Source organism: Manis javanica, chromosome X (assembly GCF_040802235.1).
Source record: "Manis javanica isolate MJ-LG chromosome X, MJ_LKY, whole genome shotgun sequence".
Taxonomy (NCBI): Eukaryota; Metazoa; Chordata; class Mammalia; order Pholidota; family Manidae; genus Manis; species Manis javanica.
Genome location: NC_133174.1, coordinates 20,658,601 through 20,676,482, shown reverse-complemented (window position 1 = coordinate 20,676,482; position 17,882 = coordinate 20,658,601). Strand labels below are relative to the sequence as shown.

Here is a 17,882-nt window from a genome sequence, read left to right as displayed (position 1 = left end):
CCAAAACACTTGTATAAAAATGTTTATAAAAACGGACAAAATGGAAACAACCTTAATGTAAATATTTGTCAACAAGGTAATTTATATAGAAAATGTGTTATTTTCATGAAATGTGAAACATGAAATTAAGCTACATGTTTCAATATGGATGAATTGCAGAGTCAAAATGTTGAAAAAATTGCCAGTTATAGAAGAATTCATAAAATATGAATCATATACAACAGATATGATGTGGAAAAAACATATCATATGTTAGGAATACCAAAACAACAACTCCTATAAATCATTAATAAAAACCTAATACAAATAAGAATATGGACAGGAATTTCACAGAATAGGAAACTCGAATATAACATAAAAATATATTTTCACTAGGAATTTACAAAATGCAAACTAATACAACTGGATGCTACTTCACTCTCCTCTGAGAACGAAAAACTTTCAAGTGTGGAAGGCCTAGTATTGGTTAAGAACATTAATGGACATGTGTATTGATGCAACTACTTTGGTTCAACATTTGAAAATCAATGTAATCCGCCAGATCAACAGGCTAACTAATAAATGTCCTATCATCATATCAATTGACACATAAAGAGAATATAAGAAAATCCAACTTCCATTCATTACAAAATTTCTCAGCAGACTGAGAATAGAGTGGATCTTCATTTTGATAAAGAACATCTATTTAAAAAAACCTACAGCTAACATCATCTTTAGTGGCAAAAAACAATATTTTCCTCCTAATATCAGTAACAAGACAAGGATGCCCACTCTGACCACTTCTATTCAACATAGTACTGGGCAATCTAGCCACTTAAATAAGGCATTGTGATGATGATGCTAAGTAAAAGACATACACATTGGCTGGAAAGAAGAAATAAACTTGTTACTATTTGCACATGACATGCTTCTCTATATAGAAAATAGCAAAGAATCTAAAAGAAAAAGTGAAAACCTAGAACTGATAAATGAAATTAGCAATGTTGTAGGATACAAAATTAACACCAAAATCAGTTGCATATGCATACAGTAGCCATCAATTGCATATCTGTATACTAACCATGAATAATGTGGAAAACAAAACTTAAAAGAGAATATCATTTACAATTATGAAGAAAATGAACTCCTTTGATATAAATCTAGCAAGTCACATACAGAATATATATGCTGCAAATTCCTGTGAGAGGTCTGCATCCATCCTGGTCAACAGCCTCAGGATGCCATGGCAGATGAAACGTCGCCTCTATGATCCCTCCTTGTCAAAATGTTACGACCTTTGAATCCCTCTCCTGGTTTCCCCTTACTGTTTTCTATCATTGCTTTTTAGAGGGCTGGCTGGTATACCTATCCATCGTAGGGCTTACATTTGCATTTCCCTGGAATTTGAAAAGACTTCTGATGCTCAAGAGCCTTACTTTTTCATCCTTTTGTGCCTGATTAGCATACTAGACAGAAATATGTGGACTGTTGTCCACAACTCTCCAGTATTTTCTCCACTTTATTTTTCAAAAAGAAGCAACTGATAGATATTACTCTTCCACCTGAGTGTCTGGGTCATGACTTCCCAGTACAGCCTCACTTCCCCTGCCCCTCCTCCTGCCTTTCTTAACTACTCTGAAGGGGTGAGAGGGGTCCCACTGTGCCTCCTGTGCATGTTTTGTAGGACTGAAATGTGGTGTGTTTGTGTGGATCTGGTAGGCCCAGCTGAGTGAATGGTAGATTATTTGTGTATTTCATAATGGCTGTGATCCCCTTGATAGGTACTTGGATATTTTTTAGTGTACCATGTGTGTCTATGTGAAGCATTATGAAACGTGTTCTCTTTTTGAGATTTAGCAATAGCCAGCTACAGTAGGTGCTGCTACAGGTTTTATTTAGCATGGTAATTGCACAGTGGCCAGCATACTGGACATTGAGGTGGTTCAGATGAATCAGAGGGGAGCAATGATCATTGTCTCCACAAAATACTTACAAATACCTTGCAAAATACTGATGATATAAATCAAGAAGACTTCAATAAATGGAGATACATAGTGTCTTCATGGTTTGTAAGACTCAATATAGTAAAGATTTAAGTTCTACCTAAATTGACTGATAGGTTAATGTAATTATTATCAAATTCCCAGTAAGGTTTTCTGTAGACATAGAAATGCTTATTCTAAATTTATGTGGAAAAGCATAATAGACCACAGAGTAGCTAAAACAATGTAAAAGAATAAAGTGAAAGACATTTTTCTACCCAATATTAAGGCCTACTATATAATTACAGTAACCAAGACTGTGTTGTATTAGCAAAGGAGCAGAATAGAGAACCAAGAGGCAGGCCTACATAATACGCCCAACTTATTTTTTACAAAGGTGCAAAAGCAATTGAATAGAGGAAGTATAACCTTTTCAACAAATAGTGCTATAGCAATTGGACATCACTTGGCAAACAACAACATTAACAAAGAATCTTGACCTAAACCTCATACCTTCTACAAAAATTACCTTAAAAACAGAGTACATCTTTAAATGCTAAATGAAAACTATTAAATGTTTATAAAAAGATAGGAGAAGATCCTTTGGAATCTAGGGCTAGACAAAGAGTTCTTAAATTTTAGACCAAACCATGATCCGTAAAAGGTAAGATAAATTGGATCTCACTAAAAAAATATTTTGCTCTGTGAAAGGTCCTCTTAAGAGGGTGAGAAGACAAGCTATCCAACAAAGGACTAGTATCTACAATATATAATACACTGAATATTCAACAATAAAATCAATTGATCCAATCAGAAAATAGGAAAAGATATGAAGCGACATTTCACTGAGGATGATGGATGGCAAATAATCACATGAAAAGATGTTCAACTTCATTAGCCATCAGGGGAATGCAAATTAAAACCACAATGATATATCATTACACAACTACCAGAATGGCTAAAATAAAATATAATGACACTGCCAAATGCTGGTGAGAATTTGGAGAAACTAGCTCACTCCTACATTGCTGGTGTGGATGCAAAATGGTGCCAACTATTCTGGAAAACAGTTTGATAGTTTCTTATAAATCCAAACATGCAAATACTGTACAACCCAGCAACTGTACTCTTACTGAATATATCCAAGAGAAATGAAAAGTTAACATTTACACAAAACCCTGTGCACTGATTGACTGCTGACAGTGGCTTTATTTGTAATAGCCAAAACTAGAAACAACCCAGATGTCCTTCAGTGGGTGAATGGTTAAACAAACTGTCATTTGGAATCTCTGGTTTGGAATATCTCCAGCGTAAAAAAGAATGAAATATTTCTGTGCAAAAAGAACTGGATGATCTCCAGGGAATTATGCTGATTGACAAAAAACCGAACCCCAAAATATTACAAACTGTATTGTTCCATTTGTGTGATGTTCTTGAAATGGCAAAAGTTTTAAAATGAAGACAAGACTAGTGTTTTCCATGGGACCAGGGACAAGAGGGTGGTAGCTACAAAGGGCGACATGACAGCTTGGTGGTGAAGAAATTTTTCTGTGCCTTGACTATATATTTTACTATCCAGTTTGATATAGGGCCATAATGTTTTACAAGTGTTACCATGGGGGTAACTGGGAAAAGCATATACAGGATCTTTCTGTATTGTTTCTTACAGCTCCATGTGAACTTATAATTATCTCAAAATAAAAATTTAAATTTTAAAAATTAATGTAACTCATCATTAAAATTTCAGGCTCCAGAGATAGACCATCTCAGATCAAATCCTGCATCTATATACTATCATCTTGGGTAAGTGTATTTACCCTTCCTATACCTTATTTTCCTCATCTTTAAAATAGTAATAATAGAATTTACTTCATAAGTAGTTTCACAGGTTAAATAAATTAATGCATGTAACGTATATAAAACAGTGTTTCTCCCAGATTTATGCTCAATCAATGTCAGCTTTATTTACTCTGATTATTATGGTTGTATGTATGTTCATGCTTATGAAAAAATTTTGAACTTGCATGGGATAGATACATAACAATTGCAATATAAAGGAGTACTTTTGGAGGTAGAAATGGGAATTAAATGAAGGTAAGAATTCAGTTGTGCCTATATTATATCTTTAAAACATAATAGATGTAAAGCAAATATGTATTCTGTAGAAAAATATGTGCTTTACTTTGTTATGTGGTTATATGATTTACAAATTTAAATTTTATTCTTAAAAAGCAGATGCATATAGTTTGTCTTACATATATTTTATCTATTTAAATTGTTTTATATATTTTTTATTTGATTTTGAAGGACACTATCACGTAATTTAGAAATAATATGTTATTTGATGAACTCATTGCATAATTAAGTCTTCAACATTTTCTAGAAATAAACTTTTTTCGGTGCATGCTCTTGATTTTCAATTACATTCTAACACTGATGACACTAAACCTAATCTTACTTTTTATTAATGACCAGGAAAATATTTTGAAGTTGATTACTTTTATTATGTTAGAAATCAATAATATTTCCCAGCATTATTAAATTTTTCAGTTTAAATTAGTCTCTGAACTAAGTGTAATGTTTTTTGACATAGTTGTTAACATCTCTGCTTTCTCCATTCTTGTCAACTGTCATTCCCAGTTGGAGGTCTCTCTCATTTCTCTTTCATCCATACTTATAATGTTCTCCTTATTATAGAAAGATAATGTTTGATAGAAAATAAACATATCAACAATCGTATTTAATATTTCAGACATCATTCTAAAATGGTGTCATTGTCCCTGCATATACCTTGCCTTCACCCCTGGAAAATTGTTCGTATAGATTATTTACACTTATTCTCTCACCTCTTAGACACTGATGCCACTAACCTACCATGTTTAGGTAGCTAATCAATACCTGATCAGTATTATTAAAATTTTTTGCAAATCTAATTAAGGTATAGTGTACCATTTGCTAAAATATGTTTTAGTCTTTAATATTTGTTTTTTCAGGTAATTAAATCAGAATTCAGACCTTCAATGAATGGTAATCTACTCATACTAGCCCACATATAATGTGTTTATATGTTAGGGATATCCTTGTCCTTTTTCATGCAATTCATTCTTGTTCATACAATATTTATGGAGTGTACAATACAGGCTAGACAGTTTTCTAGGTATGGAATATACCTAGATATACCTGACAGAAACCTGAAATTCAGATGTTTACCATTTTGGGTGTTAAGTGTTGCAAGCTTTGCTTATTTTAAGCTGATAATTAAAGAAATGGAAAATTATGATTATGTTTATTGTTTGACTTAAAATTCTGAAATTGTTGCTTCATATCTCCTTAGAAAGTAAGGGAGTAAATTTTAGACAATATATTCTGTTTAACTCAGAATGCTGTAAAGAAAGGACTAGGTGAGAAACAAAATCTGTATAAAATCAAATTATGCATAATCTATTGCCTTAGTTATAAGAATCTCTCCTTATGCCTAATAAGTGGTAAAAAAAGAAGCAAGATTTATAAATGTAAGTTTATCCATGCAATTTTGTAAATCATACTTGTGTGAAATATTATTTACTTATTAGTAAATATTTATTTTAGAAACATAAATTTATCACTTGGCATATAAAATAACCCACTGGGCTTGTATAAATTTGATACAACACTATTTCTGTCTAAATCTGCCTGTTCTCTCTCTCACTCAACTTCTTTTGCTATTCAGAACACCTCAATCCTCTGAGTCCATTTGTTCCATTTGTAGACTTGCAAGCTACAAGTAAATATAGCATGCTTCCTTTAGGTTTCTATTCAAAAGCAATGGGAAGATTTTGTTCTTCCACACTGTCTTAGGTTGGGCTGCTCTATCAAAAATACCATAAACTGGTTGTCTTGAACAAAAGACATTTCTAACAGACCTGGGAAAGAGATATATTACACTGGGTGCCAGCACAGTCAGGTTCTGGTGAGGGCCATCCTCCACGTTGCAGACTTCTGACTGCTGCTTTTATCTTCGCATGGTGGAAAGAAATCTAGAGAGTGCACTGGGATCTCTTTTATAAGGGCAATAATTCATGAGGGATCCACCCTCGTAACCAAGTCACCTCCCAAAGGCCTCATCTTCTAATACTGTCATCTTGGAGTTTAGGATTTCAGTGTATGAATTTTAGGGGGATGCAAACAGTCATTCCATTGCTCACACGCAGTAGTTGGGTAAACAGATGCTTAAAAAAAGTTTATGATGTGGTAAGTGCTGTGATAGAGGGATGTAAATAGTCCTATAGGTTAGCAAATGTAGCGTATTTAATAGGACCTCCAGTAGTTATGGTAAGCTTGTTTACCTGGAGGAAATGATTCTTGAGTTAGGCCTTAGAAGTAGATAATGAATTAGTCAGGAAAACGATGACAGAGGGTTTGTAAGAAGAGGAAACTAAGGAGAAATGACACAGAGGTATATAGTTGCTGGGTTTTTAGGTCTAAAAAAGTCTAGTATTTCTATTGTATGAAAAGAGAGCTGAGAAGTAGTAAGAAATAAAGCTGGAGGAGAAAATAAAAGGTTTCGTGTTACCTAAGACTTTTTACATCACAGCAAATACTTTACTTTATATTAATGATGAAGCAGCAGCATTGGAGGTTTTGAAGTATAAAAGTGGAATGATTAATATGAATTCTACGTAAAGTGGTGTGAGGAATGGATTTGAAAACCACCACACTAGAAGAAGAGATCATTTTAATAACTAAATGCAAGCCAGAGTTGATAAGGACGTAAGTAGAACAATAGAATTTTAGGATGAAAGGATGGATTCCAGAAATATTTGAGCAATATTGACAGAACTCAGTGACTAGTAAGGAATAAGAGTCGCTGTACTGGTTAGGCATTGCTGGGTAGCTACTATCCCAAAGCTTAGTGGCTAGAAACAACAATAAACATTTATTATTGTGTGCGTCAGGATTCTGGAGCAGCTTAACAACGTGGTTCTGGTGTGGGTCTTCTCATGTGATTGCAGTCAGGATGGCAACTAGCGCTGCATGTGAGCTGGTGTGACTGGAGTTGAACGATCTGCTTCCAAGATAGCTCACTCACATGCTGTTGGTGGGAGGCCTGTGTCTTGCTGACTACAGCAGGAGGACTAATTTCCTTGTCAGTGAACATCTCCATAGGGTTACTTGAGTGTAGTCATGAAATGGCAGTTGGCTTTCCCTCCAACCACTTATCCAAGAAAAAGGCAGAAGTATAAGCTATAAACCTGTTTATGATCTATATTTGCAGTCATTTGTGTAATATCCTGTTGGCTTAGTAGGTGGGAGATGACTGCACATGGGCATGAATAACAGGAGGCGAGACTCATTGCAGATGTAGTGGTCAATAATAGATTCCACATTCTCTTTCTTGGTGTTTAGTTGGATTATGGTAACAACTACAAGATAGGCAATAGAAGAGGAGCAGGGTTATTATGGTTTGTTTGTTTGGGGGGGGGTGTTTCTACAAAGTAGAATGTAATCAGTTCAATTTTGGAAATTATCTAGCAAGTGGGAGCTATTATGCTTCTGAAGTGCAATAATATGTTTAGTGATAGAAAAATAGATTTGAGGACCATCAGCATTTAAATGGAACATTAAATCTTAACACGAGGAAGGTTCATCCATGTAGAACATAAAAATGAGATGAAAGGAAAACAGCATTGTTTTTAAAAAATCGAGCAAAGAGGTTGAAAGGCATGGAAGAGATCAAGCAAGATGATCAAAGAGGTAGAAATAATAAATATTAGCGCTGTAGAAATAAAGAAGATAAATAGTTTAAGAAAATGAATAGTCTGCAGTGTCAGATGAAGCAGAAGTATCCAGTGAACTACTATATATCCATTAGATTTAGCAATATTTATGCCACTACTGATGTTGTCAGAGCAACTTCAAGTGTGGGAGCGTGGGAGCAGAAAATGTACAACAGGCAAATTATTAAAACTGAGTTTAAGTATGAATCAGTTATGTTCCATTCTGGAAAGAGAAACTCTTCAGAACATTTAAGACATGGAATTTGGAAGTGATTACGTAGGTGATGGAATTGCTGAAAAGCCACACAGGAGATGATGAGGCTGAGTTCACAGATTAGGAACATCAAAAGCTGCTGCAGTGCTTTTGCTGAAGGAATGAAGGGAGGTGGTGGGGTTACTGAAGCCCAGAATCCAGGGTCTCCTGAAGTAAGCTGGAATCAGTTCTTGTAACAACTGCAGCCACAGAGAAGCAATTGCTGCTGAAAATGGCCCATTGGCAGGCAGAGAATAAGAAATACCCTTTATTCTCCTTCCTTCTGAAAATGCTTCCCATTGGCAGACTATGGCTGAAGCTAGCTGACCCAAGAATATGGGAAAAATTGTTCTCTTGGGGTCAGCCCAGTGTCCTATAAAATGGAAAAAGGAGAGGAATGTATTTGAGGACAAACAGGAATAACTGACAATTTTTTTTTACTTGCCAACCTTGAAAATACAAACAAAATTAGTATCTCCTCGTGAGAAACTTCATAGACCTTTAATGCATAATGAAAAGTGAATTTCACTTAAAATATTTCAAAGACTGAGGCCTGTGCACGAGGCAAAACACCCATAAATTGAAGAGCTTTCATCTCAGCACTTTTAAAGTAGAAAGGTTTAGCCTGACTTGAAATTATTGGGCTTGACATTATTTCTCATAATACAGGAAATCATCAAGAATCCCTTGCATAGAACACACTCATGAAAGATATATAATTCATTTTATTTCTAATTAAATATTTCCTCTTTGATTCTGTGAGTTTTTCATTTTTTAAAGATATGAAATAATAATAAAATGAGATGTATTTAGAAATTCACCATAGCCACAAGACAGAACAGCATGGAAAATATAATCTTACACTTAAGTTATTATAGATACTTGTCCATCAAAATGTTAAACATTATCAATCTAGTCAAATATACAGAAGTGCACAATTGCGGTGGGCATTGTTGAGGTGCTCACAACATCCATTCCCCTCTCCCTGAATCCTAACAGAATCAGAATGTGTGATTTAGGTCACACATTCATTACTTTCACTCCGTGACCCTCAGAGGAATCTGACTCCACAAATCTCATTGGTGTGAAAGCCTGATTGGCTTAAACTAATCAGCACATATGAAACTGGACAGAAGTGGGCAAGTGACCTAAATGTGTAATTGGTAGGAGGGATAAAAAGGTCTCTTATCTTCTGCAAATTGTTACATGCAGTGGTGGATCCGGAACTGCTGAAGATGTCTTGATACTACACTAAAGAGGAAGAAGAGGGTTGGCTAATGTTAAGATTATTTCAAGAAAATGAAGCAGAAGTTATTGGCATAAGCCAAACCTGAAGCCTGACTTACAGTTTCACTACCAGTTACATGGGAAAATAATATTCTTTATTTTTTAGTTCAGTTTAAGTTGTGTTCTCCTTCATTGGCTGCCCAAAGTATCTTAAATCAGTATACAAAGTGTGTGGATGCATAAATATGCATATATAAATACACCAATATATATTAGTTCCTAACCTTACTATATTTAAAGTTCATTCTCACATATATTCTATTTATATATATAATTTTAAATATTTAAAATAGTAATAGATATTTTTTAAATCTTCACATAAAAATCTATATGCTAATTCTATTGATTGTCTCATAGCAATTATATGTCATGCATTAATTTCTTGGAAATAAATTATTTTAATTCAGTGTCAGTATTTGCCCTTTTTCACTTCATGTTTTAATACCCAAAATCAAATGCTTCTTCACACATGAACTGACCCTGGCTGCCTCTTTGTCAGTTGTTCTAACCATATACAAATGAGTCAACTTTTCCTTGTAGAACCATTAACAAAATAACAATGAATAAATCTTAGAATTTAACTTAAAATTCTAGTAGTATCATAGATACCAAGGAGGAAGGTCTCAATTCTCTTGGAATCACTAACTCTTTTTAAAAATAATGAAAGGCACTGAGCATTTCCCGTGGAGGAAAACTACAGTATACCAATATGTACAAAAACTTGCATACACTATCCTGGATTCCCAGACTGAGTGATTTCAGTCCCTGAATAGGGTATCATTTATTCAGTAGCAAGAGACAGTTTAAGAAAAAAAAACCACTAGTGTTAATGCACATGATTTACAAATTTTAAATAGGTCTAACAGATGCCCCTGTTCTTTAGAGAGGGGGAATCTGTTTTCAATGTGGCATGCACATAAAATAGAATATTATTTAGGTTTAAAAAAGAAGGAAATCCTCCCATTTGCAATAACATGGATAGATATGAAGGACCTTAATGCTAAGTGAAATAAGCCAGACACAGAAAAACAAATATTACATGATGCTGCTTCTATGAGGAATCTGTAAGAGTCCAACTCATAGAAGCAGGGAGAAGAACGGTGGTTACGAGGGCCTAGGGGAGGAGGAAACTGGGAGTTATTAGTTAAAAGGTACAAAGTTTTATTTATACAAAATGAATAAGTCCTAGAGATCACTATATACAATAGTGCCTATAGTTAACAATACTGTATTGTATACTTAAAAATGTGCTAAGACAGTACGTCTTATGTTGAGTGTTGTTATCACAAAATGATACATAAATAAATAAAAGGGTAGTAGGAAACTTGGGGAGGTAAGGGGTAGATTTATGGCAGAATCATGGCGGTGAGTTCATGGATATATACATATCTCTAAATTTATCAAGTTGTATACATTAAATATGTACAGCTTTTTATATATTTGGTCAATCATACCAAAATGAGCTTCAGAAATATATGGTTCTTGGTTTGAGGCATTGGCTTGGAGAAATGAAATGTTGGCTCAGAGATGAGTAAATCTCATTTGCTCTTCTATCCCTGATCATGTGACTTGAATACATTTTGTTACTGGCCTTAATACTGGATTTTATTTTTGCGTATTTGAGGTTAGAGCTTTTCAAAAATATTCATCTCATATATGTATGTGATGTGTGTAAAAGAATGTGCATCTAAATACCCCCACGGGAGGGGAATGAGAATTAATTTGTGTTCATCATGACTACAACAAATAGTTGGGGTAGCTTTTGAAAATGCTGTATCATATATTTGTTCAGGTATTTGATAATAAAACAGCACATGGTATTTAACTGTCTTTTAGGAAGATTGAAAAGGGAGAATTTTAGTTATTCCTGGAAAGGCTGTATGAATAAAGATGTCAGTATTTTTTAACACATAGAAACATTTAAAAGTAAACCTGTGCTTTAAAGAGGAATACATCAGTGTTACTGGACATCTTAAATTCCTATAGTATTCTTTACTTGTTTATAATAGAGTAAAACATATGCATTAAATGCTCCATTCAACAATAGAGCAAGATTGTCTCTAACTTTGAACAAAATCCAAGTCATGAAAAGAAATCTAAAAGCATGAATTTTCTAAATTTCCATGTCATATGAAAAAATTAATTCTTTTATAAAAAGGAATTAAATGTCAGATGAGAGTTCAAGTCAGTAATTTTATTCTTGAAGAGATCACTGTGGAATGCTAGGAAGATAAGTTTTGAAAGAGGTTAGTGTCTCTGCTTCATGGGCCTCCATTTTTACAGGCTATTTTTCATAGAGCTGAGCTATGATACTGTTTTACTATCTGATACTTTTTTGACATTCTTGCAGCAAATATTTCAAATGGGACATTATATCTTGAGAGGATAGATAGCTAAAAAAAAAAGAGTATGTAATCATCTCTTATTTTCACAATAATCACAACTTGGCCTTTGATCTGACTTCAGACTTTTTATCTTTCTCTGCGACACAGTGGAAGGAGGCTTATTCTGCTGGAATTAAGTAGGGCAAGATGCCATGTGATAGTAATAACTGCTTCTCTCTCTCCTAATGTGGAGTTTTCAGATACCAACTATTTGGTTAAGACAGATGTGTAATACATTTTCTGGATTTTTTCTTCATTTTTTCTGCCAGTTAACATATTATTTTTTCCTGAAAAACTCTAAAAGTTTCATGTCAGTGAACAGGAACAGAATATTTTAGAGAAAATATTCAAAGAGTTTTTTTTGTAAAGATGCACCCCTAGTAATGAAGTGTTTGTGCTGGGAATGATAAGGGTAGTTTGCCTACTGTTCCCACAGCAGGTTGTCATCTTTTTCTTCTTAATAGGGAGAGCTCTTATCCTCGGCAATGCTGCATGTGTTTTTCAGTTACTTGGCAACAAAAACAAAAAAAGACACAAGCAGCAAAGGACCCATCTTCGACATCATGACAAATAGTAGTACCTCAGCTGGTTTTAACGGCCATATGGAGACATCAAATTCCTTGCTTTCAAGAATTAAGCCCAGTGCATATGAGTAGGTTGAACCCTGGTATGTGCAGCAATGTGAAGCATTTTAGCTGTTGTGTGTTAATTCATATGTGGAAAAAAGTGAATTATGTGGGGCATTCACCTGAATAAACAAAGTGCCCCTGGAATGCACAAGACAGATACAGACTTTTCTAATGTGTTTCTCATTGAGATATTGATAAGACATTCTGAAACTGATTTATGTGTATCCTTGAATTGAACAAATAAGTAAATAAGTTGTAAATAATAAAGCTAAGATTCCTTACAGTTGGAGAAATTATAAACAAAGAAAGTGGGAAAATTAAAATGATTCCTGCAGTGTTGAATTACAATCTGAGGTATCAGTATAAACTCATTATACACATACACACAGATATAAAAATTGGTATGTGTGTATACATGGGTTAATATACAAATATTTTCCAGCTCTGTCTGCTGAGAGGGCCTAGAGACAATGACATTCCAGTATTAATTAGTAAGTCTAGTGCCAAGATCTTGGTTTCTAAGCATCATTCTTCTATAAAAGGAACCAGGGAACCTTGGAGAAGTGGTTCTGCCAAGTCTGGAAGTGGGAAAATCAAGTTGAGCTTGGAACATCTTGTGGAACCAGGAAAAAAGAAAGTTATCAGAAAATATGGGGAGGGGAGCATTGTTGAAAGAATGCAAAATAGGAGAAGGAACAACTAATGGCCAAAGCTTTGAGCAACTAAATAAATAATGCTAGTATCAGAGTATAACCCCCAAAATAAAAAATAATTAATGAGTCCATAATGATAAAAATAAACACTTAATTAAATATAAAGATGGATGAGCCAACATAGATCCTCCTGGTATTGGAATTGCAATTAATAACTGTGTAAAGAAGGGATATAGAAACCACTATTAGGCAAATACCATACTATTGCATGCTTGATCTAATGGGTGCTGGAATCAGTGGGTTTGAAGAATGACATATTTACACAGTCTCAAAGTATCTCCCCCCATAATACTTATTGACTGTAGGAGAAGTCATAGTAACTTTACAGTGGGAATGCCCAGCAGAGACCACATTGACGAAGTGATAAAGGTCAGTGTCACCAGTAATATGATATTCAAATCAGCAACCCTGTGATATGTTGCACTGAGAAAGACATGGTACCATTTCTATGCTTCTCTTTCCAAGGAAACAAGACCTTAGTCTAATAATAAGAAGATACCATATATGCCCCAAATGGTGGACACTCAGCAAAATAATTGGTCAATATTCTTTGGAGCTGTCAGTGTCATGAAAAGCAAGGGAAGACTGAGGAACTATTGTAGATTGTAGGATTCCAGAGAGAAATAACAACTGAATACAGTGCGGGACATTGCTTAAGATCCTTAAAAAGGATAATAGTCTAAAAAAATGGTGGAGCTTGAATGAAGCCACTAATTTGGTTAATGTTATTAGGACGATGTTAATTTCCTGGTTCTGGCAATTATATGATGGTCATCTAAGGTGTTAACATTGGAGGAAACTGAGTGAGGAATATATTGAAATGCTGTACTATTTTTACAATTTTTCTATGTCTAAAAGTAGTTTGAAATAAAATGTTTTTAAAAATTGGCCTTATAAAAAAATCAAGAGGACTTCCACTTCTAGTTGTGGTAAAAAACTTTTAAAATAGGCAGAATATACAAAGTGACTTGAAAACAGCACAAGATTATGATCCCTAGCAGTAGGAAAACAAAACAAATGAGGTAGGCTCCCAAGCCACCCTGTATTTCTGCTTGGAAGCAATGCCTAGACGTGATACAGAGAGGATAAACCAAAACATAGCACAATGAACTCACCGAACTGAGGACACAGTGATCAGTTTGGGAATAGTAAGGCTGCTGAAATTTGCAGGGAAAGTTGTTGGAAAAAAGAAAGCTGGGTAGAGTTAATGCTCCAGAAATCTGTAGAATGGTACCATTGTGTTTTTCACAGAACATTTAGCTGCTCACATAAAGGGCAGGACTTCATGAGGCTTGGCAAAGAGCAACTACCAGGAGAATTTTAAAAAAATAATGGAAAACAGTGAGCTGAACAATTACTGGAAGACAAACATGGCTGGGAGACTTTTAAGTATTGATTAGCTAGAGGGGAGAGTACTGTTTGAACACCCAAAGTAATTCAGTAGAGTCTCAGACAATTCTAAGCTGCAGATGTAAAGGATAATGTAATTCAAGAATGGCTACTATATACTATCCTAACAAAGCTTGAAAACAGATCTCAAAAGGAGCAATATAATGGTTAAATGAATTATATGAATTTCCTTGCCTGAACAAGGAAAATAACAAGATCTAGACATTCACAGTTTGGCATTCATAATGCCCAAGGTAAAACAAAACAAAACAAAACAAAACAAAAACCCCCTAAACTACTAAGTATGTGAGGAAGCAGGAAAATATGACCCATATAGGAGAAAATACAATTTGTATTCAGGAGAAAAATCAGAGATCATGACACTAGCAGACAAGGACTTAAAATATCCGTTATAAATGTGTCTAAGGATTTAAAGGAGAACACAAACATATTGAAGGAGCAAGTAGTTATTTCAGTAGGGAAATCAAAACTATAAGAAAAAACAAAATGTTAGTCCATAGATTCAAAAAAATTCTTATTAAAATTATAGCTGTCTTTTCTTATAGAAGTCAAAAAGCTGATTCCAAAATTTATGTGGAAAGTAAAAGGAAAGATATGTTAGCCAATGAATCTTGAAAAAAGGAAAACAAAGTATAGTTATACCATTTGGTTTCAATATTTATAATAAAGATGTAATAGTCAAGTCATGATTGTCCTAAAGACAGGCAAATAGGTTAGTGAAACAAATACAGAATTCAGAAATAGAATTAAATTTATATGCTCAGTTAATTGCAAGCAAAGTAGCAAACAAACTTAATGGGGAAATAAAATTTTATCAACAAATGGTGTTGGAGCAACTGGATAAACGTGAACCTCAGCCACTACCTAACTCCATAAAAAAAGTTAATTTGTGTTGGATCATAGACCTAAAACTTACAGATAAAATTAAAGTACCTACAAGACAATATAGAATAATATCTTCATGAGCTGCAAGTAGTCAAAGAATTCTTAAACAAAAGCCAGAAAATATTAACAATAAAAGAAAAAAATGATAAAATGAAATTTAACAAAATTTTAAAAATCTGCTAAACAAAAGAAATCATTAATAAAATTAATTAGAAAACAAGCCAGCAACTTACATAAGATATAGATGAAACACTTATGTCTAGAATATATAAACAACTTCAACAACTCAATAGTAAAAAGAAAATAACTAATAAAAATGGACAAAAATCTTGCATAGGCACCTCACAAAGGAAGATAAATAAATAGTCAATAAGCCCTTGTAAAAGTATTCAAGCACATCAGGAACATTGAAATTGAAATCACAATAAGACAAGACCACCTACTCCCTAAAATGGCTAAAATTAAAAAGATTGATGTCATAAAATGTTAGCAAGGATGCAAAGCAACCTAAAGGCACATACATTGTTTGAGTGCAAAATGTTGCAAAGTACTTTTGAGATTGCTTTAGCGTCTCATAAAGTTAACATATACCTACCTCAGGGCCCAGAAGTTCCACTTCTAATAATATACCCAGAAGAAATGGAAACGTGTGTCTACAGAAAGACTTGTACCTGAAGGATCATAGCACATCTATTCATAATAGATAGAAACTGGAAACAACCCAAATGACCATATCGTCATAAACATGTAAAAAAAATTGTGGAATACTTGTACCTTGGAATACTACTCAAGAAAGAAATACTGCTCAGTGAGGAAAGGAGAAACCTCTTTTACATGCTACAATGTGGATGAAACTCAAAAACATGCTATGTGAAAGAAGTCAGACACAAGAGAACATCCTATATAGTTCCACTTATATGAAATTTTAGAAGAGGCAAATTCTGCTTCTGGTCAAATTTAGTAGCAAAGACATTATTTACCCTCCTTTCAGAAACAACAGCAAAAACAAAATATATGCAACAGTGATTTGTAAGACACTATACATCAGATAATGAAGAATAATGATCCCTGAGATTTGGGGAAAATACAGAGTGAGCTCTCTGGTTGCCCCGGCTTACTGCTTAGCAGACTTTCCAGGCCTTAGGGCGGGCAGCGGAACACCTGACAGAGCTTGCCATTTCCCTGGATTGAAGAGATGGAGCTTGGAATTTGGGAAGTCCACCAGCACCTAGAGTTCACAAGACAAGGTACCAGGGAGGTGAGAACCTAAACTCCAGAGCTCACATACGACTGACAGAATTCATGCACCACAGGATACAGTACTCAGAAGCATTATGACTCAATAGGCAAGAGTAGCCATATGCTAAATGTCGCTTTAGTCCCAACTAACAAAACTTAAAAGCAAGACCCGTAAGGATTTGTGGAAAATGGTTTTCTGGCACCCAGCCTTCTTAGCAGTGCTTGGGAAACTCCAGAGTTGTGTGAGGTTTCAGGGCCCACTGCCCTGAGAGGGATAAAGGGTGCCATGTGGGTGGGACAATGTGCATCTAGTCCCATGTTCACCCAGACTTGTCTGGATTAAATTTCTGAGGAAGGCTTCAGTTGGAGTAAACGGTCCCATATCTAGAATGTACCACCACTGTAGGACAGTTAGACACAGGTTGTGTCGTGGATTCCTGGACTTCAGGGACCTGTGCTCTCATGGACTCTGGTCATTCCACTCTCCCCAGGTCCTCCTGATGTCCCTCACTGAGAGCATTCTCTCTGCACTCATTCCCTGCCACCTGGTCATTCTGATCAAATCCTTCTTTCTCAAAGTAAGGGGGAAAAAATATCACTGACATTTCAGAATTTTAAAGCATGCCCAGAGGAATTCTGGTACTCAAGGCATCACTGAAGAAATCCTGCTTTCAATGGATGAGAGATTAAGTTAATTTTCTGCTTAACCTACTTAGAAAACCAGGAAATTAAAATAACTGTGAGACATATTTTTTCACCCAAAAGTTTGTCCAAAATTTAAAAGGTTGATAAAATGCCCATGAGAGTGTAAATTATTTACAGATACTAATATATGAGAATATGAGTCAGTACAGCTTTATTGAAACAGAATTTCAACACTATTTATAAGATTTACAGTTACCACGTTCTTTCCACTTTAATCCACTTTGCACTTTGCTATCTCTTACCTATAAGAAAACATATGTATTTGCCCAAGAATTCATGCTCAGTGACATTGATATCAGCTCTATTAATCATAGCAACAAATAGGGAAGAATTTGTGTCTATCAGGAGGAGAAGGGTTAAATTAATTATGGCACATACACTATTAGAATTCTTGGGAGTAGTTAAGAGTAAGGTGGATCCTAACTACTGTGTGCCCTCATGGAAAGACCCTAAATTCATTTCAACAAGTGACAAGGGCAACCGTCAGAAATAATATATATACTGCTATCCATATATATTAAACACACATTTAACACACATCGATGTAAGGAAAAGTTTGAAATTCCATGAAGTTTTAGTTGTGGTTGCTTTTGAGGATGGGGATGAAGTTTTGAGGAATGTAGTTAAGGAAGTAGAATTGTGATTTATTCACACTGTTAG

General features: G+C 34.7%; 1 long non-coding RNA gene across 1 annotated transcript in view; it reads left to right on the top strand.

The window, feature by feature from the left end:
* Positions 1 to 17,882, top strand: part of LOC140847328 (uncharacterized) — a 219,620-nt gene that overhangs the window by 131,358 nt on the left and 70,380 nt on the right. The window contains exon 3 of the long non-coding RNA XR_012127305.1: positions 3,709 to 3,764. This is a non-coding gene — a long non-coding RNA (uncharacterized lncRNA). The remainder of the gene's footprint in view (positions 1 to 3,708; positions 3,765 to 17,882) is intronic.